At 38.8% G+C, this 24,696-nt stretch overlaps 1 long non-coding RNA gene across 2 annotated transcripts in view; it reads right to left on the minus strand.

Moving 5' to 3' along the window:
* The window catches only part of LOC102452250 (uncharacterized), a 108,660-nt gene extending 84,186 nt beyond the window's left edge, over nucleotides 1-24,474 (minus strand). The window contains exon 1 of one of the 2 annotated variants that reach the window (XR_003090736.2): nucleotides 24,097-24,474. This is a non-coding gene — a long non-coding RNA (uncharacterized LOC102452250). The remainder of the gene's footprint in view (nucleotides 1-24,096) is intronic. The other variant, XR_012906806.1, reaches the window with a different exon arrangement.
* Between the last annotated feature and the right edge of the window lie 222 nt (nucleotides 24,475-24,696).

A 24,696-nucleotide genomic window follows, 5' to 3' on the forward strand; every position in this document is an offset into this window, starting at 1 on the left:
AATAATTTTTTTAAAAAGGTCATACTTTCAGTATAAATTCCACAACAAAGAAGTTAAATAGAAAACTTAAAATTTTCGATATATATTTGAAATTAACCAATTCTGTAACTTATTTGAGGTTCACTCATCACTATTCAAAATTCTTCCAGTAGAGGGATGTGTGTGGGGTTGGGAAAGGGACAATATGAACAGGTGTCATGACAAAAGTTCCACTAAATAAAGAGATAAGACTGAGTTGCAAGGGCATACCCTTGCTATTACACATTGGAAGAAAAAATTCTTTGTGCAAGGTTTACTACAATGATTTTCCATACATCGTCATAAAAAAATCAAGTCTCTATGAATTAATTGCTGTAAGAAATAATGTTTTTTTAAATGAGTGGCAATGAGATCACTTTGATAATGTAAGTGCCAGCAATTCAGTAAAAAATGATTTCCTTACGTCTTTTGAAAGCTTCCTATTGCTGTACAAAGGAAATAATTCTTATGGGGGGGAACCAGATGTAGCAATCTCCATTCATTAGCGGGAAGCTGTTAAAAATTTGTGGTGATGCATTACATTAAATAACTACTGTTCAGCTCCAATTGAAAATATTTAGCCTTTTACTCTATTAAGTAATAGTTGGGTATTTATTCTCTCTCTCAAGAGGCAAAGTAAACCTTTCCACCCACATTTATAAAACATTAAGCTGTTTTATAATTGTGTGTCTGACATTATTCCTCAAATAGGTGCAAATAACATGCCCACTACTTTAACAGTATTATTTTACATTAGTTTACTGTCCAGTCACCCATCCATCTTTTCTCTGTACTATACGGTTACTCATGCAGAATACTTCATGTCAAATACAACCAAGAATGGGCCACAGAGAGAAAAAAAAATCCATACGCTCAGGTGCTTAATCCTTATACAGCAGACTTCCAATAATCTGGAATCTTTGGGACCCAGGAAGTGCCGGATTATCAAATAAACTGGAGTATCAGGAGGTACTCCAGCAGGGGGGCTGTGACGGGTCTGGGGGAGAGGGGGGTGTCAGGCAGGGAACGGCACGGCGTGGGGCAAACCAGGTTCTGGTGAGGCACAGCGCTGTGGGACCAACCCAGCAGCACCTCAGTTGCTCTGCCCCACAGCTTCCCCAAATCCGCCACTGCTGAAAGTGACCAGCGTCAGATTTGGGGAAGGGCGGACAGAGTAGCTGGGGTGCTCCTGGGTTGTTCCTGCAGCGCCGCCCCTCTCCTGAGCAGCGCTGCAGGTCCAACCCAGAAGCACCCCAGCTGCTCTGCCCCCGGCTTCCCCAAGTCCGCCACTGCTGAAAGTGACCAGCGGCGGATTTGGGGGAGGGTGGGCAGAGCAGCTGAGGTGCTTCTGGGTTGGTCCCACAGCGCCGCCCCTCACCTCAGCGGCACTGTGAGACCAACCTGACAGCACTCTAGCTGCTCTGCTCTGCACCGCTTCCCCAGGTCCGCCACTGGTCAGTTTCAGCAGCGGACTTGAAGAAGTGTCGCGGAGCCACTCCAATTGTCCGGCTGGCCGGAGCACTTCCAGGTTCCCATCAGTGCCAGACTATCGGGAGTGCCGGACCACTGGATGCCAGACAATTGGAGTTTTATTGTAATATAATGGCTCTCCATAGTTAAATGTGAAGAGAAGGTACTGGGTGATATGGTGGCCTCATTTACTTCAGTGAGATCAACATTTCACTCATGTCCTGACAACTCCGTGAGCAATGCTCCCCAGCATTTCTTTCCAGCTGAGTCTTTCTCCCACCCCATGAGTATGGCTAGACTAAAAGTTTTTGTTGGAAAAGGGTACACAAAATGCACCCCACATTTTGCATACCTTTTTCTGATTCTTTTGTTGGAAGAGGCTTTTCTGACATTTGGCCCATCTACACTGGTCCAAATGTCAGAAAAAACCCTCTTTCAAAAGCCCCCTTCTTCCTTGTAGAATGAGGAATACAGGGGCTTCAGAAAGAGTGGAAAGAAAAAAAAGCAGAAGAGCAAACATGTTCCCTGGACACAGCGCAGTTTTTTCAGGATACCAGCCGAAATGCCCCCACAGTCTAGCCATACCCCATGTGCTAGCTAGAATGTATTCTTTCATTTGTGTTTTTTTTCCTATCACCTCTCATCTTTCACAGTAACTTTCAGCAGGTTAACATCCTGTCACAAGACCTTACTTGCATTGTTATGAGATGGAGATGCAATTTCTTTGGTATAAGATGAAACAGACACAGAAAGATCAAAACAATAAAAAAGTTTGGGTGAGAGGTGGAAAATATGGTGAGGGGATTGAAAGTATAACATCTAGACCAATCAGTAAAAATAAAATTAACAACTGGTCATCTTAGCTCTTACCATACCCACCATTCCTTGTCACCCCACACTTTGCATTACAAAAACTCAGCTATGTTTGCTTCTTGTCCAGGGTGGCACAGTTTTATCTTGTGGCAGTCAAATGTAAATGAGGTACTACGAAAGTTCAGGGCCAAGACACCAAAGGGAAACATCTACAAAGGACATGGCCTATTTATCCCACTAAGAAAAAAAAAATAAAAAATAGTTAAACCTTTGCTATGAAAACCTGCCAGCTGCGTTTGTACCAGAAGTGAGTTGAAGATGGCATTAGCACTTCACAAGGGCTTGTGCCACAACTTTCCAGTGATGAGTCATGAGATTCCAGGCCTTTCCTACTGCATCTCATTTAGAGTATTTGGCTCACTGTAAAAGGAAGCCACAAAGTTAAATGCCGCCACACTGGCAGAGTTCACCTGGTTTCCCACTGAAGTGATAAATTGCACACAATTTTTGACACACACTGTAAACTGGGCAAGGTTTCCTCATAAGGTTCGTGAACCTTACCGAATCAATGAACACAGCCGGAGATTTGAGTCTGTAATAAAACAAGGTGAATTGCAGAGGCTTTTGGAGACATTTCACACAGCTTTGGTTTCTCTTACTCAGATTCCACTGGGTCCTTCGGGTTGTGGAAGTTAATATGTCTAGAGAAAGAGAGAATATACTCCATGCAGAGAAATCTGCTGATTTAGAAAGTTTAGGGCTCAAATGTACACTAATGCCCAAGGCTAGACTAAGGTAAAATGAGCAGCTGCCCCTCTCATCACTGTCCTTTGCACAGGGCCAAACACAGATCCTGCTTAGTTCCACTGGTCACATTAACCTCCTGGAAAGAGCTGCAAAGAGTAGGGCCACTCCCTCCCTCCCCAGGGGCTGACAAGTCCTGGCACTGAAAATATGTGTTGTAACTGACCCTAAAAAGTTCATTCCTCCAAGTTCCAGGAGAAACTGTGGTGGAATCAGCATGAATCATTGTGAGATTGCACTGCACCATGGTCCTGTTACAAGGGGATAGTGGTTCTTTCAGAGGGAAGAAACTAGTGACTGATCAGGTGATCCCAAATTAGTCTGAGAGAGGGCAGATGGACCCTAGTGGAGCAGATCCCTGAAGCACAACAGGAAGGAGCTGGTGAAAGCTGCCTGTGCCCACAGGAAAGAGAGAGAAGGAGCAGCAGAGAGTTACCTAGGTGAAGCCTGCACAAAGCAGAAAGTTCTGCAGGCCTTTCCTGGGAAAGAGGAGGAGTTCCCAGAAAACTGGCAGAGGGAGATATCTGCTGACCTTCTTGAGCCAGAGAGCTGTGGCTACAGAGTACCAGAGGTAGATGACTGCTGGTACTCTGAGCTGGTGACCTGAAGACAGATATCCCAAGAGGACTGAAGGGGTGAGGCACGGTCAGAGACAAGACAGCAATACCAGGTAGGTGAGCATGGTAAGAGATACTGGAGCTAAGAGGATCTGAGCATAGTGAGAGATGCCAGGGCTTTATGTCAATAGCTGGGTGGGAATTTGGTTCTTCTTGGTTTATAGTTAAAGGATTTTCTGTGGTAAAACATTAACCACATGAGGGCTATTTATACTCAAAAGTTGTTTGGACTCTCTCTGACTCAAAAAAGGAGAACATGTGATATTGTCTCAATTTCTGGTGAAGTCTGGTTGTGCTGTGGCTTCTTGCAGGAGGACATCTCCAAAAGAAGGCACCTCACTACAGACTTTTCCTGTTATCACTCAGCAATCCTTGATCTTCCCTGCTTGAGCCTTTCAGCCAGCATCACATTTTTTTTCCACACTCCATTTGTGGATGGAAGAGACAAGCACTGAATTGCCTTCCCTCAGATTAAACCCAACCAGGTGCAGTCTCCTGTACTTGAGGGCATTCCCTCCCCTCTTCATTCAGCCTACTCCAAATTCTCCCCCTCCCCCAATCACAAAACTAACCATAGTATTTCTTGCCACATTCAACTGAGCTCATGGATCTCTCAGGACAGAGAGCATGTCTCATATCCACCTACATAAAGCACTGTACACACCTTCAGCACAATGCTCCCCCAATTCAAATAACAACCTCAAGAGATTTATTAGTTCTTGCTTTTATGGTTTAAATACCAATAGCTTTAAAAACAAATGTCCGTTCGCAGCAGGGTGCGATGGAAGATTATGAATCTTGATTGCTACTACTCTCCCTCATCTCCCAGTCAGCATGCATCACTCACATCACAAGCTGTTATCCACTGCTGGAGCTTGCAATAACTGAAGCTATGCTTCAGTGACTCTTACAGTTATTTATAACGATACATGCATGTTATTTAGATGCAATGATTCTTTAGTTTGAAAATAGGCAGAATGCTCCCAAAATATGTCATTGTGGAGCACTAGGACTCCAATGCTGCCCTACGTACATTGCAGGTGCTTAAAGGAAGGCGACTTTAAAAAAAACAAACACAAAAATGATAGGATAGATTGTTTTCATATAAAATGACCACAAAATAATTCATGCATCTCTTATTCTAACTGACAAGAGGCCCTTGCACAGACAGCTCTTGATACCAGTACTAATGATCTGCAAAGAGGGAAACACAGCAACTGACGTTTGTCAGAGCAGGGGACCACTCAGAGACCAGGACACTGACCTTAGAATACCCCTCCATGCTTCTGTGATAGAGTTTGAATAAGCCATCCATGGATTTTGAGTGAAATGGGCAGATAATCCTACCCTACTCTTTTGTTTTGAAAAACTGTGGTTCTCGATTGCAACAGATGCTTCAAACAAATGAGAGCTTGGTACATTTAATAATATATCATCCAAAGCTTTATGACTAAAATATAACAGAGGGAACGGACATGAATCCAAATTGCTGTTTTAGTGAGGCTGACAAAAACATAAGCAGTTCAGGATTTGTTTCTTCGTTAATATGCATTAAGAAACCAGCTTCTGCATAGGTATGCACCATATATTCTATTTTTTTCTTCCACCATAGTGCCTTATTCATGCTCTGAAAAACTATAACTGAATATAGCAAACACAGCATATATAGATGTAAACATGGAGGCTACGTCTAGCTTGCATCCCTTTTTCGTAAAAGGGATGCAAATTAGACGTATCGCAATTGCTAATGAAGCGGGGATTTAAATCTCCCCCGCTTCATTAGCATAAAAATGGCTGCCGCTTTTTTTCGGCACGGAGCTTTGCCGGAAAAAAGCGCCAGTCTAGACGCGGATCTTTCGGAAAATAAGGGATCTTTCAGAAAAGGCTTTATTTTCTGAAAGATCCGCGTCTAGACTGGCGCTTTTTTCCGGCAAAGCTCCGTGCCGAAAAAAAGTGGCAGCCATTTTTATGCTAATGAAGCGGGGGAGATTTAAATCCCCGCTTCATTAGCAATTGCGATACGTCTAATTTGCATCCCGTGTACGAAAAAGGGATGCAAACTAGACGTAGCCAGAATGATTATGTAGAGATGTTTTCCATCAACCTGGGTGTTTCTTGTTACTCCTTGCTTTCCTCCTTCCATAGAATATGTTCACCAACAAGAAATTAGGGCATTTGGAGTTACTTTGTGCTGTCAATGGCTACAAACTATAGAACCTCAACTAGAGCTTGTTTAGCCAATGCAGACTGATCTCTTACCTTTCCAATTTTCCTGCCATGAGAAAGAACCATTCTGAAAATATATCCCAGACACTGAATTACCTCCTTCATTGAAGAAAAGGTTATTTATGTTAGTCAGGGCGGAGATACAGTTTAACAAACTATTACACAATGGTACATTTGATTTTAAATTAAATGTCAAGCATAGTTATGCAACGGTAAGCTAGCTTCAGCTGTCTGACAAAAGTGTTGTGCACTGCATGAGAAAAGGAAGAGGTAGAGGTAGAAAGCAGGGAAGGGGGAAAGGAGTAAAGCTCACATATCTTAGAATGAATGTCACTAGAATGGAGATAGACAAGTTTTGCTATTCCCAATCCATCCTGATGCCCTGCAGTAATGTGACCTGCCTGGTCCCTGAAAAATACAGGTCAACATGAAAAAGAGAAAATGAAATGAGAAGGGAAAGATTTACAAACCTGTGACAGCTTCCCAATTCATCACTGAGTACAAGAGTAAATTCCATATTCAGTTTTAGACCTTCTATTCTTTCTCATCGTTTCCATTATTTAACCAAGTTGTTGTGGGAACTGTGGCACACACAACAATAGAAAAATAATGTAGCATGAAAAGTTATGGGCTCAGTCTCCAATATCTACCATGTAGAAAACCCCAGTGAGGAAAGTGAGTACAATGTTCAACATTTTACATCAGACTTACAAAGTGATTTTCCCCACAGCATGCAGGAAGTTCATGGCAGAGCAGAAAACTCAACCAAAGTTTCAAAGTCCTAGAACCTTAAGCATGGGATCACCCGTCTTCTCAAAAGGGAGATTAAATTACTCAGTGTCTCCAAACAACTTATTTGGAGAACTGGGAACAGAAATCCAGGTCTCTGCTTCCTGCACTTTACATAAAACAACATAGTCTCCAAGTTGGAAATATTTTACATACACTTTGCGTAGATGAAAAATGGCTAAACAGAATGCAAAGGAGTTGAGAATTAAACATTCTCTATTCTCAATCCCTGTGAAATGTTGCATGTTAGTTGTTTAAACCAATCCCATTATTCTGGCATCCTAAAGTAAACAGCATAGCTCCTAGGAGATGGGGAAGACTAGATAAGATCAAAGCTGGGCTGTGCCTGCAAAGTGCAAAAGGGAGGTACAGCATGGCAGCATACAGACATTCACCACAAAGGCTCATCATTCTGAAGGGCCCTAGAGTAATAGTCACAAATATGATGATACAAAGCAGGAAAAATTATACATTTGTAAACTACTATACAGTAACTGAGAATGTTATTTCTTTTTCTAGCTATATGGGAAAACACTGTACTCTGCACACCACCACCATGTGGAAAATATTGGCAACTGCTGACTTTCTAATGGCTACTAAGATTGATACTCATTCCTCTGATTGGGTATCTATTCATCCATCAGTGTTCATAACCATGGATTTGAAACAATATAATGTATGATTCTGGAGAAATGAGGGGTCAGGACCTTCTGCTACTGTTAATCAGTGCAGTATCATTGACATCTCTGAAGCTATAGCAACTTACACCAACTGAGCAGTCATTTCAGGATTCTTCACATTTCACAGAAATAGACAGTGCTATCATTGATCCATGTTTGACAGTAGGAATAACACTAGACTGTCCATTTCTCCAGCTTTCTCTGGGAGATGAAAGTGGGGGATTTCATCAGCTTAAACAGAAATGAAAAGATTCACATGGTCATCATGACTAACTATACAAATTTGATAGTCTGGAGAGTCAGCAGAGCAGATTACATTTTGAAGCATATGGCTTTTACAGCATCAGTTAACTTGGGTCTTTTTACTATGAAAATACTAAGAGCAACTGTCATTTTTAAACTTAGGAAATTATCATGAAGCTCAGCTAATGACCAAATAATGCATATTACTGGACTAATTAGTAAGCAATTTTCTCAAAAGGCTGAATTTCTGAGAAATGTGACAATGGATCCTTTATCTTGATAAAATCTTTCTGTATCTATTACTGACAAATCTATTCCCACCAATGCACAAATATATACCAATGGACAATTTTGTAACCTCACCTCTGCTATGCCACAGCCTATGCCACAAGAATGCACATTCAGATGCTAGCATGTTGCTTATTTAGATATTTTTGGTTTCTAATTGGAGCCAAGTAGTTTTGTGAATTTTTTTTCAAGATGGGGATAAATACCCATGTACAGAAGAAAAACTCCCCCAGAATCGCCTGACACCATTTACCTACAGCAACCAGAGAAGCAGTAGATTACAGTGGTGAGCATAGCTCTACTTTGCACTATTTCTTGTTCTGATCACAATGGATCTTATTCTTTTTTCTTGCTTCTACCAATATGTTCCCATTGACCTGAGCACAATCCTTCCTAATTTACACTGAATTAAATGAGATCAGTACTGTTTCGTTAGATAATAAGCACTTTGTACCAGGATATAGCCTTTATTCTGTTTTGTTTAGTATTGATTGCATTTGTAATTCTGCATAAATGGTAGTGTTATGATACCCCCCCTCATAGAAGAGTTCTGTACACTTTAATAGAAAATTATACTATTTTTGACTCTCTCACAGAATTCTATAACACAAACAAAGAGGGAAAATGTTTAGGAAAGAACTTATGACAGTAATGGATTTGAAGATTACTTTCTCTCTCAATTCTTATTACATTTCAATAGAACTCTATTGGATATTTTTGGAATTTTCAAAAGATGATGAGATCTTGTCTAGGTTAAGAGACCCAACTCCCAGTGAAATGTAATGAGAGTTGACTGCCTCAGTCACTTAGGTCTCCTTTGATATTTCCAGTCTAAATCCCTATCAAATTCTATAGGACTGAAAACAGAAGTATATTTTATGTAGTAGACTTCAACAGTGAGCTATAAGGTTTCTCCTAATACTACTTAGCAAAAAGGAGACTTTTGGTAGACTGCACAGATATATACCAAACAACTCTTGGTTTGTTTGGATTTTTTTTCAGTGTTAAATTCACAGCACTTAACCACATTTTTCACTGCAGAATTGCTTCTGAAATAATGACCAATACAGCATAGTGAATTGAGAAACACATCTTAAGTAATATTTTTATGAGAGCTGGCTGAAAAATGAGCTATAATGCAAATGTTTCATCTGAAAAATTAAATTGTTTTAATTCTGAAATACCACTGTAAAGCCTCATGGAACTGTAATAAACCATAGTCTTCCCTCTCAGTAAAGGGAGGGACATATGTCCATGGTGCATCATGGAATATAAAGTCTAACAAGGAAGGTTGGCCCATAGAAAATGGGAACTATACCTCACAAGGCACTACAGATGTATTAGATTTTTTTTCAAATTATTCACAAAACTATCTTCATTTTTGTTCCTTAGTTTTTCAAGATACTAACCCCCCCCCCCAGTATTATATAACTGCTACAGATGATGGCACTGGTGAGCAGTAGGATTATTCCCTCCAACTCAGTTTTGAACCAATGCCCCAGTGTGTATCAGGAGTAATTTTTCCTTTGGATTTGCTATCTTTCTGAGGCGACAAATCATTTGATCTCCAATTGTTTTACCTCAAAGTTAATAAGCAGTTTTTACCAACAGTCTTAGACAAATTCTCTCTTGGATTATTCCCTTATGCTTGTTCTAACTCCACCTGAGTTATTCTTCTTTGCTTCCTATCCTAAACTGTTGTATATCGTTGTGCTATTCAGCACCTCAGGCGGCGGGAGAAGTGATCTCTGTGTATCCATTACCCCTCTGGGTGTTGGGAGACTTTATTAACTATTATTTATATAATGCTATGAAAAATTGAGACAGTCAGATGAAGAGAGCAACATAAATCCAAAGTATTATTTTCAAGACATCATATGTACCTTCTTTAAAAAAAGAATCAATACAATGGTGATTCTAGAGGCTAATAGAGACCATTCTGCGAGAGGATAAAATAACTTTAGCCTTTATAAGCTCAGGCTATTTAGCTGCTCTCTCTCCATAATAACTTCTTGCAACAGCAGAGACTCCTAGATATTTATACAGTTAATCCTGCTTTATTCTATAGCTAATATAATATTATAGGAAAGTGTGAGGGGCTCTATGGTAAGCAATATAAATATGTTTTCTCTCCTTGCCACAGGGCACATTATTGGTGTCAAATGTATACCTTTAAAGGGATGGCCGTACTATGATGACTTAGGCTCGATAGGTTAATGGTGGTATTATTAAATTGCATCTCCACTGCAGAACCAGTCCTATGTAACACAATTATACAGTGTGAACTCTGCATCCTATTGGATTGATATGAGAGTTGCGTGGGAGGGAGAAGAGTAAGTTTTTCAGTAAATAATTTTGTCAGAAGGGACAAACCCCTAGGCTATGTCTACACTGCCCCCGTTTTGTGCAAAACATATGCAAATGAGGCAAAGCATGGACTATAGCTGCATCTCATTTGCATAATTAGCGTGGCTCCTTTTTGCGCAAGAGGCTTTCGCACAAAACCCCCCTCTTGCACAAGAGCTGTTCTTCTGCATTTTTTCAGGAAGAACGGCTCTTGCGCAAGAGGGTGGGTTGCGCAAAAAGGAGCTGTATAGACTGCTCCTTTTTGCGCAAAAGCCTCTTGCACAAAAACAGAGCCTCATTAATTATGCAAATGAGGCCTGGCAATATTCCACGCTCCACCTCATTTGCATATGTTTTTGCAGATAAGGCTATAGTGTAGACATAGCCCCACTGAATATGCATCAGACATAGTGGCATCTCCCAAAGGCAGAAGGAGAAAGGTGTAGCCACTGGGAGGTGCCTGAACGATGGCCACCGGGAGTCTTGAATAGGTGACGAGGAAGATAACGGCTCATATTTCAACTTGTTCTGCAAGGGATGGTGTGAGTGGGTGGACAGATGTTCAGGTTTATAGTCTATTGTCTTTCTATCTATCTTGCTGAGTTACAGTGTCTGTGGCTTTACTAAATATATTAATAAATTATATGTAAACAGACAAGTGAGAGTGTTGCGATCATTCATGTTGGGATTCCCAACTAGATAGTAATACTGGGCTGGATTGAGACAAAATCCTGTTAAGAATTTCCAGTTATCATTCTGAGAGTCAAGTAATCAACATAAATGCAAAATCTGTAGTTGGGGCTATAATGTAAATCCTTTTGCTGTCAATAAATCATACTTCATTGAAGTCTATGAAGTTCAACTAAACAGAGGAACCATAGACCAACTGAAGACAGAATGCAACGGAAGTGATTTGGTGATGAATATTAGCAGAGATTTAAGTCATGTAGGACTTTTGTGTTTTTTTTAAATCTATAGTAAATTTTGTTAATTCTTCTTTTGGAAGAAAATTGTTTAGAAACCACTTAGCAAATATATTTTAAAGTGGCTCTTGAAGAAAATGGTGCCTTAAAAGGATCATTTAACTTTGAAATGTAAAGTTCTATCCATGTATGGAGAAAAACTAGGCTTCAAATAATCTTCACTCAGGAACTGCCACCATTTCCCACACAATTTTGGAATTGTTTAGAGTAATCGCAGGGCTGAAAAATGATCATCAATAACTGTGTGCTTAGTGATTTAACTCATTCAGAAAACAGCCTTAAGATTTTATTAACAATTGGTTTGTTATTATAAAATAATCTAACAGTAAATGAAAATAAAGTTTAAACTCCACCCCCTCCCATCCAAAAAACCCCCAGACTGCTTGGTTTATTAATAAATTTGACTTCTGCTAGAAATGTTCCCCATTCATCACATTTATCCTATTCACTATTGTATAGTCCTCAGTAGATATACTATACCAGAAGTTAAGCTACTATGAGAAGTGATGACGGTTTCCAAGCTGAAAATAGGTGTATACTACTTTCAGCAAGCAGTTGGCATTTCATTATTTAGGGATGACATGCCATTACTGTGATACATCTAAAGGTTAAAATTCCAGCATGCAGCTGAAAATTTTAAGTGGTATACAGCATGGAAAGTCACTATCATTATTTATAATGGCTTTCCCAACCACAAAATGCAGCGGATGGCACAAATTAAATGTTTGCTGGGTGAAAACTTCCTCTAATAACAACAAAGAAAACAGCAAACTATATGTGGTTTGCCCAAAACTAATTGTAGTGTAGCTTGAAATGGGCTAGGAAGAAAATATAGCCCTTTACTGCTACTCTGAAGTAATCTTGCTAGCTTAGTGTCCATAACAGTAGAGGATTAGGCTGCATAACACTCAAGAGAATGAAAAAAAACCAGACTAAGTAACTTTTACAGTGCTTTATAATCCATTTATATTCCTTTTACAGTGCTTACTATTTTTACTCATAGTGAGCAAGCTTTATTTACATCACCTTAAACTTCAAACCCTAATTTTACTTCTTTGAAGGTTTTGATAGAGAAATATGCTGTGGAAGGGAATCCAAAGAAGCAAATAAAGTTTACTTCTAACTATACAGAATACAGCTGATTCCACTGAAAGAAAATGATGCACTATATTCAGATACATTTTAAAATGTGTATACAACAGAAGCATCTTAGTAAACATACTAGGTTATATCATGGGAGACCACAGCGAGATGCTTACCCTATCATGAAATGGGCTAGGCAGAAGCATACCTCACAGGCTTGGTTAGAAAGCAAGCCTTAATGGATCAGGTTGCTTAAAAAAAAAAAAAAACATGCTTTTAGTAGGACACATATAATTAATAGAGAAATAAACACCTCACAAGAGGTGGACCCAAGCAGGCTCCCACCCAGCATAAGCTCAGCACTTCCTGGGGGTCTGCAGAGTGACTCAAAAGAAAGCTAAATACTGTAAGCAATTTACAACCTCTCATTTAACCCAAACCTACCATTTCACAACCTATACCTTTGCCAAGGAAATGCACTCCACATTACTTAACAGAATTCTACAGGCTGGCATGGTCCAATGAGCAGGTATGAGTACAGGAAAAAATAAAATAAATGGGAGCCTAGTAAATATATTTTTTTGCATTTTGGGCCAAAGATTAGCCTCATCTTCAGACCTAGAATATATTGCTCATTGTTCTACATTTCAGAAGTGTTGGTTGTCCATGCTGAGCTGCATTTTGATACAAGAGTTGCCCGCACAAAAGAAAATAGTTGTACCATACTGTCTGGTTGCTGTAACAATCCATCTATGGCCTCGCCCACCTCACCTTCTCTCTATTACACATGGAACCTCCAAGTATCTAAAACAACCTCCAGCAGGTTGACTATTCTCATGGACCCATGATAATGGCCAATTCAAATACTTACTTGTCTTTCAGTCAACTCTTTGACAACGGGTTCTCTGTTTTTCACATGTTATTTAGCAGCATTATTGTTGTTGGGTGCCTTTTTTTTTTTTTTACTGCTTGTACAAAAAGTTGGACCAAGAAAGAGAAATTGCTACTCTTTCCTTTCCATATTCAGAGCTATCATCTCATTACGTAGTCATTTAACATTTAAGCACATGTAAATAAAGAAGGCAATATATTTTAGCAAAAGGCTTTTTACAAGTCAAAACACTGCAGTTGTTCTACATAAACTTCAAGTCTGTTTTGACACATCAGGAGTGCAATAAAATTGTGCTGACACTTGTTTACAGAACGAGTGGCAATGTTACTTTGAAGTTCTAAGAAAAAGGTATTAGATAACCGGCATCCCAAAGGATGCCCCTGCTTTATTATAAGTCATAAAGGGATTGTATCCAGTCCTTAAAGCTATAGGCCAGATTGTCAGCTCATGTATATTGAGATAGATCATTGACATATATGGAGCCATTCTGGTTTACACCTACTCATAATGTGGCCCCATGTAATGACCAACATAATTCAATGGTCTCTAGTTTACTGATGATGTTTCTTTCAAGATGTCTGCATTGGCCTATGCATGCAAATTTGTTAGATCTTCCTCTCTTCTACTATATCATCGGATCAAGTAGAGCAAGAACTTCTGCCTGTTGAAAAAATAATATGGGGCTTCTTTTTCATTCTTTCAGAAGCTAGAAGAGGAGTCAGCAGTTGAAAGAAAAAGTTAAGTTTCCCTCACCCATGGCCACTTCCTGGACTGACTTTTCAAATTAAAGCCCTGGTTGTGCAAGTTGCTGCCTGTGCCAATACAGACGCTGATGGACTTATAGACATGGCATCATGCAGGAGTTTGCCAGCCTCAAGCAGCTTTCAGGATTGGATAAAAGTCAAATCCTTAAGGCCTTTAATAGCCCAAACTGTCATCAGAGTCAACAGATGTTTTACCCATCTAGGGCCTTGTCTACACTTACCAGGAGATTGGTCCGCATAGGACCAATCTCCTAAGGGGTCGATTTAGTGGGTCTAGTAAAGACATGCTAATTCAGTCTCTGCTCATGCTCCCATTGAATCTACTACTCCACTGCATTGAGAAGAATAAGAGGAGTTCACAGGAGAGTTTCTTCCATCGACCCCCTGCAGTGGAGATGCTACATAACTCAAACTAAGGTACTTTGACTCCAGCTATACTATTCATGTAGCTGGAGTTGCATACCTTAGTTAGATATTGCCCCTTAGTGTAGTCCTGGCCTAGGAAACCAAACAGTTAACCTTTAACAAAGCAAGGCATTTCAGTGCTTCATAAGAGGAAACAGAGGGCAATGTTTGTTCTTTAAGGGTACACTGAGTGGAGTCCTATCTGCTTATTCCCACTATGAGGTGAATCCTTCAATCTTGTAGAGTGTTCACTACTCCAGAGGTAAGGAAGATATTAAAATTCTGAATTATCCCAAGAAAGCTAATGGTAGTCCTGTAACTAATAGCTTCTTCCCCAGGCATGCCAGTGATTTGGTGGGGGTGGGGGGGAAGGAAATGATGTCTTACACAAAATGATATAGGTGGGCTTTTTAAAAATACAAAAGTTCCTTTGGGGTATCAGAGTTTGAAAATAGGATGTAATATACATATTCTTTCAACTCTACTCATGGAGAAAAAGGATTATACATAAAAATAGCAGGACTTTTCATCTCTCAGTGGGTTTCCAAATTGAGATTTTAGGCTCAGCCATCCAGAAAAAAAAAATTCGTAATATTATACTGTTGTACAACTGAATGTTTTTTTCCTCTTAATTCATCATTGCAACTGCATTTAGAACTGAGAAGGTGATAAAAACTGACTTGTGGCATTTCTGAAAGAGCTGCTGTCATTGTAGCCTTTGATTTTAAAAATCAAATGAAAAAAAACTCCATATCCCCATACAGCAGATCACTGTCTTGTTAGGGTAGATGTACCTAGTTGAACCAGCAATTGCGTGTTCACTTTGAAAAAACAAATTCAAACAGTACCTTCACACTAAAAAAAGCACAGAAGACATTTGAATTTACATGAAACAAAATAATCATTTTTACCCTACATTGTTCAACGGGGAAGTGATAATTTAAAATGTGATAGTTAAAGGCATCTAATTAATTTGTAAAGAATGTTTAAAAATTGATCATCTGAGAGATTTTCTTGGAAAGAAAGGTATTGTTTGTATTTCAAAATGCTTGCAGGTCTAGCTAACTATATGCTTTTTATCAGCTTCTCAATTAAAATATTACAAAAGTAGTATCAAAGTCTGACCTGACTTTCCCCATGAGCAAACATACTGAAGACAGGAACTCTTCTTCTCTCAAGACACTACTGGCCACATTTTTACAAGTACTCAGCATCCCAGTCAAGGCTACATTTGTATAACTTTTGTGTTCCATTTAGGCCCCTACATGAAGCAACCAGATTTTCAGAAATGCTCAGGACTCAGCACCATCAACTGACAATGACAGTTGCTGGGTTGTGAACTATTTTGAAAGTCTGTCCCTATGTTGATGGGATCCCTACTCATATGTTGGTACATTAGCACAAGAGAAGCTGAAACGCCTTCAGAGCTCAAAAGGTTTTTGAGGTTGAGGAGTTCAGCCCCATTCTGCAACCAACTGCCAGAGACTTAGAGCCTCCCTCCAGAATATCCCACATTCAGTTCCTTCCACCAGCACTCAGTTAAGATGCTTGTCTTTCCCCGTTGTCTATTTCCAGGTCTCTACCGGGTCCCACAAAATTCAGTTTAAAATGGTATTTGCTTTTTACTGATTTGCCCTTTTCTGTTTTGATTCTTTGACACCCTGTAGGCGCTCTTGGTAATGTTGACATCTCCCTTGATGCTTTCATCATAGAACCAAAGTAATCTTTGAGTTGTCATCTGAAAGTCAGGAGGAATTTAGAACATGCAGGCACTCCTGTGTAAGTTTTGGCACATCTCTGCCTCTTGTCCCTTGGCTGTTGATATTCTATCAGTGCTTAGTGCATTCTTGACACTTCACTGATAGTATCAGCTTCCCATCAGTGTGATAAGCTTTGATGAGGTATCCAGCTTTTCTGCTCAGTCATTTATCCTTGCAGCCCCTTTCTCTGCACATAGAGTTTCTTTTCCTGTGCTTTTGTCTCTTCTCTGCTAGAATCCACTGAAGAAATATCAGTATAAAATTGTCCCTCAACATCCTTTGGCAGATTGTTTTCACTCCAGTCCACAGGAGAGATACGGTTGTTTTTCAGTGCAAGATTAATCAAGGCTATGAAGCTTAAAGCAAGTGGTAATAATACAGAGGTACACCAGAAAATCCAAGTGTCCATGAGCTGTAGTCTTTATGAATTGTAATGCATGTTATAATGTCACTGGGACTTGCTGTGGTACTTGAGAGCCAGAGATTGTTGGGAATGGAGAATAGTTATGCCAGGGAGCTGAAACAGTTATGTACTCTATGCACCGAGTGCAGTATTACCACAACACAAAAAAGTGTGTTAGTATTGCTCATCAGGTGGCATCAGTACAGAACTTACATTTGGTGGGAGTTTACTGTTGTATTGTACAAACTCATTTCAGCCTGGGCAGGGAGAAAACAAATCCTTAACTTATAAAATCTCTTAAGCAACATATTTTGTGGTCTGTTTCCCCAATTCCTGATCTGCAAATAAAGAAAGAGCATACTATTTTCTTCACAGGATCTCCCCCTTCAGCCTCGGCACCTTCTCTTCACAGGACACTACTGCTCTAACAACTGCTTGTTATGGCATAGATATGATACACCGCGTCTCGCAAAACTTTCATTGATTTCTAAATCTCCCATGGTCTCCTGAAAACACACACTAGACAGCACTAGCCAAGAGGAGGAAGATGAAAGGAAAAACAAACCAACCGTGTTTGTAAGTTAAACCAGTTAGGAGATAAGATAAACCAGAAGGCGCATGAGAGATTTTCAGAGTCAGCAAATGGACATACCTTTTTTAAGGTTTTCTAAATTTCCAAGGGGGAAGTTTCACAAAACACATCTTGGGGGATTGATGCCTTTTTGAGAAATTAGGAGGATTGAAAAAAAAGCTTCCCATTAAAGTATGGTATTTTCAACCTTTACTATGCCATGGTCACTAGCACTCCATAACATTGCATTAGGTCAAATACAACTTGACAATCTGCTAGATCAAGTATGTCATCCATTCTCAAATGACCCTTCCTTTCCAAAACAATGTTTTCTTCAGGAAGAACTCCACAATAAAATGTCCCCATTTTGTAATGCCACTATGACTCCTAATTTTAGATTTAAAAAGAAATTATTCAGGTTAAATAGAACGGTGCAATTTTAATGACTTAAAATGAGCACCAAGCACATGTATCTAAGGATAGAATTTCACATTATGAACATGAACTTGGTAAATGCTACTTTTGAAAAAAAATATTTAAAAAAACCCACACCAGTTGTCTGCAGCCACCAAGGATGAAATAGGTATTCACAAATGCTCCTGACAGATTTGTTATGCTTCCTCCATCTCAACAAATGCATGAATTCTTAGCCTCAACACTTTCTAGCTGTTTAGAACATGCTTTAGGAAGTCACAAAGCTTCTAGAACAGCAATTTTGATATTTCCAGGCAGTAAAACTCATTCTCATTTGGAGTCTTAAAAACTGGATGGAGTACAAGTGATTTTGAGTAATGCTTTTTCTTTCCCCTGCTAGTCAAATTATAAAGAAATGAGCAGGAGAAGAGTAAAAGCCAGAAGGAAACAGAATAAAGTAATCATAAGTTGTATCTTAGATACCAACAGCTGGCAAAGCCGCGAACCTAAGAAGTCCTAAACATTTTCTGAAACCCTTTGATTTTCTGGTTTCTATCATCCTTGCTAGTTACATCTAGACTTGATCTGAGGTTAGCGTTGGCCTGCCAAAATATCTAGGGCCAAGTTGAGCCCCTGAATGTAATGAGAACTGCATATTTGAGAACACAAAAGTACACTATAAATGGATTTTGTAACTGGAAACTGAGTTGTGGCCTAAAAAAAAAAAAACTACTGCAATATGGGTAATGAATATAAATATTAAATATAGCAGACTTCAAGTCACCAACATAACTATTTCCAGCAGATCTTTCTGAAACACTTGAAACTGGTGGATTACCATGTAAGGTATATTAGATTGCCTTCTACATTCACTGTGGATTTGGACAAACATAGATACCGTGTAAGTGAAATGACTGTCACAAATATACAATACTATATAAGGTGAGTTAGTTATAGGAAAACCTTATCAGTTCTGTGAAGGACTAGCACATTTTGATCATGTACCTCTAGTTTTCTTTAGCAGTTAAGAAACGTGAACCATATGTGTCAAAGAAATCAAAATCTCTTGCAGACTTTGACTTTTACACAGCACTGCGTGGAGAAGTTTAGTAGAGATTCTGATTTTTTTTTTTGCCAGTCTCCAGGTTTAGAATTTACCCTACATGGATTTGGACACATCTTGGAAACAGATTTTACCCACTTTAAAATTCTTTCTATTGTAAGGAAATGCCTGTTAATCAAAACTACATAGATTAAGCCTGAACATTGGTTTGTGCCTGTCTGACTCTTTAAATATAAAAAGATTTTGCTACCATTGCCTGACAGAAAAATCTGATTGTGGTACATATTACTACGTTATCATTTCTCACAGCTGCCACTGTGATTGCAGTTCTAGAGATGGTTCAATGTTTGTCACATTTCATGTTCTGTTTCCCTTTTTTTGCATTTTGTGAAACTGTTTTTTTCCGTTGAGAAGATATGGGAATTTAAGAGGGAAGATGTTAATGTAACTATATTTTTCAGCTGTTATTTTGTTATCTAGTGCAACAGGAATAAGATGTCCAGCAGCATGCTGAAGCTATATGGGCACCTAATACTGACATATCAGATGACTAACGCTATCTAGCTCGATTAGCTCTCAAGCCCCAATCTTGTTTGTGTAAGTTGAGGACCTTCTTCAACCCTCTCTTCCCCCCCAAGAAGGCAACTTATTTTTCTAAACTGGTCTAGAAAGTTGCATCACTATAGCTAATTATCAATTGAAAGAAACACGGATTGCAGTAAAATAGAAGCAGTGATGCCATGTAAGTTTTCTGTTAGAGGACTCATACCACACACAGCTGCAGACCTCCCTGAGGGAGCAAGTTGGTTGCTTGTGTCTGTGCCTGTACTCCCATGGGTGGCTTATGCCAATATTTATTCTACGAGGCTGGACACACTACCTAAATGGCAGCCTTGCAATGCAAGAACTAAGTAAACACTAAAGCTTTTGGATATTGTTAAAGATTATGAAACCTACCTGAGTAGTCAGCATTACATTTTTGGCTGATGTATTGCAAATTGCCTCAATTGCTATGTAATTTACCGAATATATAATAAGAAAAACCAATGTTTGAAGCATTGTGGGCTAGATTTTCAGATGGACTCAGTTCCTTTGTTGGCACTTAAATAAAAACAATATAAAATCCTATTTTGTATTTGTGAAATGTTTCCAAGAAAGTTGTATTACTTATTTTCCTGGAACATTAAAATAAAATTGACAAAGATATTATAGAACACAGCAAAACATTGTTTAATCTCAAGTTTGCATTTAGATTTTGTTTTTCCAAACACAGATCATGAAAATTTCAATTCAAATAAAGACAAAACTGCAACTTTACTTTCATACTTCTTAAATGAAATTTTATTGAAATTGGGGGTTGTGTGTGAAATATCTGATTTTAAGAAAGGAATGTTTTAAAGAAAAATATTAGGTACAGATAATTTTTACTAGTTCTATTTATGACAGGGATTGAAATATCGGTCAGAAGCTGAATGCACCAAACATGAATTCATATACCGTAGTGGGAGTTGTGTCTTTATGATAATTTACCTGTCTGTACTTGAGTAAAGAGATGCAATACAAAATGTACAGCATTCTTGCATATCAGATACTACAGCTAATCCATATTTAACAGAAAAATTACCTCGAAGACTATTTCTTCTGTTCTGAAGCCACATTTGTCAAAAGGAGTTTAAGAGGAAATTCACCAACAAATGTGTGTTCAGGTAAACATGGCTCTCATCTGCAATGGATCTCAACACAATCTATTAAAGCGATAAATCTAGTTGCCATTGTGGAAAAACTTGTCCTCTCCTAACTCACACCTCTTATACATGGAGAAAAACATGAAAATGATGAATCTGCTTGTCCTGATAAGAGGTAGAAGACAATAAAAAGTTATGATAAGCTGTTACATAAAATGTCTGCAGGATACTGTAAAATACAGGTAGGATTGTTGTTTTTTCTTGCATTTTCAAAAACAATCATTTGCCATATTACCATCAATACATTTAAGAGGCTTTTTCCCCACTTAAAAATAGTAAGAGACAAAATTAAGCACTCTCTTCAAAGCAATAATTTACCAGGCCTAAATGTAAGCTTAAAGACTTTCTAGATCTAGCAGAACAGACTGAAATTCCAATTTAGCAATGCACTTAAGCATATGCCTAGCTTTAAGCATGACAGCAGTAGTGCTATTGAAGTGTTTGAGTTTAGGCACATGCTTAAGTACATTGCTGAATTATGTCCTGAAAGAGCATTTCTTTAACCTGCCATCAGGCTTTGGGGTGGCTATTTAATTTACAAAAAGAAACTGGACCTTGTTCTAGCCCAACATAAGGCAAAGGTTTGGAACTGTGAGTAGAGCATACAAAGGACACCTCCTTACACTCCTTCACAAATCAATACCTTCTCAATATGGGGCATGATCTTGAGCCAGATTCTGCTACCATTACCTGGATTAAGTAATACCTTTCTCCCTGAGTTAAGTCATTGACTTAATGAACACTACTTCAAGCATGTCACTCTTCAAGTAAAGTAAGGTGCTTTAGCCCTTTCATGAACCCCTTAGCAAACTGTATGACTGAGACCCTTAATTGTTTTCACTGGGAAATGAAGATTCTCAACATCATACTGGAGATGCCCTACAGTCACAATCCTCCAAGATCAAGTAAATAATACCCTCAAATCTGATTGGAGTTGTATGCCTAACTTTTCCCTGGGAGTACCCGGCACTCGGCAGTTGAATCCTATGCTTCCAAATCCATGGCAAATATGTTTAAAAATGGCTTATGTAGTCATGTTTCTTCCATGTACAACAAAATATTGCATCTGTTCTTTGTTGGAGATGTACCCATCTGTAAACTCTCTCATTTCTGACCCCAAGTCCTATCATCATTTGGGTCATCAGTAGCTCTAGATAGCCTTCATACCAAAAATACAGTTATCAAAGTCTATATATTAAAGTTAAGTATTATATTATGCCAGAGTTAAGAAATTGCCAAAGAATTTCTTGGTGCAACGAGTGTTTTCACTCCGAGTCTGTCTGCTTATTTCAAAACTCTCCAGTCATACCAGTATAACTCCAGAGGAGATTTCTCCCTCCCCCCAAGAAGTATGCCTGATGTAACATTTGTCAGTGAGTAAGGACATGAACCAGGCCTCGGAAACAGCAAGTCCTCGGTGGGAAAAGAAAAAAGATACAATCACAAAATGTATCTTCCTTTGTAACCTGGCTTTTATTTGCTAAAGATGGCAAATTAAGCCTGTCTGAGGCAGTTATAAAAATATAATGTATTAGATTCCCATGGCTCCCCCGTTCATTAAAGCTTTTCTTCTTTAAGAAATCTGCCCTGCTCTAAAGAACATTAGAAATAAGGATTGTATTTCAAATGAAGGCAGAGTAAGCAGAAAAAGCTTTCCTAATTATGTTACTAATTACTTGAACAGTCCTCCATTTGACAATATAATTGTACCAAAACAGAGTGGAATGTCTTCATTACACTGCAAATAAGAAGAATGTGTGGTTTTTCCTCTGTTAGAATTTATATATACTATGATCCAGACACATAAACTTTACCTGAACTTCAGGAGGCCAGAGGAATTGTCTAAAAATGAGTTTTTCAGCGCAAATATGCACATTACAGAATAGCTCATATTCTATGTGTTTTTCAGTAGCTCTCTCTCTCACCAGCTCCATAGCACAGGCCTAGAGAAAGCTTACATCAAACCCAAACAGCAATTGTGTATTTAAGTCTTCCCTGCTGGTCCTCCATTTTAGTGTCTGTGCTGCCCTGTATTTTATTTATAGTCCACAGAAGTCAGTGCAAAGTCATTGTATTTCTGATGCATCCTGCAGCAGTTAGAGGTGCAGGCTACCAGTATACCTGAAGATTTCAGCAGCAGTTAAAGATGAATATCAGAGCAAAACCCTATGCTAAAGAGGCAGCTAATTACAAGAAAAGGTGACATGATAGCAATCACAGAACAGTCATTCGCCAATCCCAACCATCCTGAATTCATTACAAAAAAAAAAAAAAAAAAAAAAAAAAAAACCACCTTGGTACTTTTATCTTCAAAGCACTAAATATTAATAGTCAACTTTCTTGAGGGGCTAATATTAGCCCCCCCCCCCCTTTTTAAACACAATTGGGACTATTGAGACACAGTGATTTGGTGTCAAATCCAGCTCTTACTGAAATCAAGAGAAAACTCTTATTCACTTCAACAACACAGACAGGGTAAGGCCCTAAATAATTTACCAAAGACCAGCATATATTGGGGTTAGACAGAGGATTAGAATTCAGGAGTTTCTAGACCCCAGTCTTGAGCTCAGAACACTAGATCATATGTTCTTATCAACATGTTCTTCTCTCATACAATGTGCAGCACAGAGCCTCAGTGATTATTGGGGCTTCTAGATGCTACCAAAATAAACAATAATAATCTTCTAAGACTTGAAGGGGAAATGGGGGAAGATGCACAGAATTCATAAAAAAGATCAGAAAAAAATAGCAGTCTTCCTGCTGTAGAGTGTGATCATTTACAGCTGAGGATACAGACAAGAATGGCCTTGACTGCTGTGCAAATGGTTGTTGTTGGGAGTGCTGATGTACACAACTAGATTTGTGAGGTGCCTCTGGGTCTCTAGAGAGAGGTTTTTTTAAAAACTGCAAAATATATTTCATCTTTACTTCGCAAGTTACACTGTTTTGAACTGCCTGCAATGAAAACAAAATCTGTGAGCAAGTTTCCAAAAGAGAACAAAATCTTATTTCTCTTTGATAGTAGAACAATGCTGAATGTTCTGACCTTGTGGATTCAAAGCAAGCATAAAAAGTGTTATGGAACAATTTGTGATGCTGTGCAATTCTTACCATACACACTGCTATATACTGTGCTCTCAGTATGAATGCTTTAAGTCATATTAGCTGCAATAGTAAACATGTATAAAAAAAAAAAACAAGTATTTTATAGGGCTAAGTACAACCAAAAAACCCACTAGATCCAGAATCTCAAAACACATCCATCCCTATACTAGTGATCATAGAGAAATACTATCACAGATATGGTGACATCCACATGAAAAACTGCAGAGGCATGTGATAAATTATGTTTGTCAGGTAACAGTGATGACTTCACCTACACTCTGACTCCTATTTTAAGTGGGACTATCTCCAAAGTTCCAAATCACTGAATAAAACAAAACCTATCTCCCAAATGAAGCACCATCTTTTTAAAAAAAATATATTGACCAGGCAGATAAATATTTCTTAAGCTAGAAACATAAGTTTCAGATCACAGGAAGGGGTGAGATAATACTCATCTTGAATTTCCCTCATTTGGGATCATTCATCTATGGCTTCAGCCTTAACAAATAATGAGGTCCACCCAAAGTCACCCTAATAAAAACATTTTCCCCACACTCCTCCCTTATCAGATGCACTTTTCTTCTTATCCTGCCAAGTTCTCAGATATTCCTTACCTTTTATGGCACATTATGAAGAGCATGGGCAACTGTACTTTGCAGTGTTGCACTGACATTTTATTTAGTCAATACCTCATAGTTTGTGTTGACATTTTCCAGCGAGTGAACCAAGGTCCTTCACTCCGCTTGACTACATTTCTCTGACTGACTGGCCGTTTGTGACTCATTTCAGCTGGTCTCCCACCCACTGGCTATTTCCTTGCAGCAGTTGAGCAACAAAAGAGAATTAGCTAAATAGCTGATCATCTCACTGATTGGGCTTCAGGAGCATGGAAATGTGTTTCTACCTTGCACTAAATCAAAATTGCTAACAGCTCTCACCCCTCACAAACATATGGAGAATGCTTATTTCTTTAGATGATCACATTTTTTGAAACTCCCCCAATTTTCTATTTTTTTCTGTACAGTTTTGGCAATACTGAAAGTGATCGGGTTTTATTACTTTTAAATCTAACCTCATATTTTATGGGAGAGTCTCCTAACTAGACCAAATAAACATTTCAAACATTCATTCTTCAGTGCCATATACTTAGTCTATTTTCATCTGATGCTGCCTTGGTTTCCCTCTCAATTACAGGTCAACTGCCTGGTCATATT

Source organism: Pelodiscus sinensis, chromosome 12 (assembly GCF_049634645.1).
Source record: "Pelodiscus sinensis isolate JC-2024 chromosome 12, ASM4963464v1, whole genome shotgun sequence".
Lineage (NCBI taxonomy): Eukaryota > Metazoa > Chordata > Testudines > Trionychidae > Pelodiscus > Pelodiscus sinensis.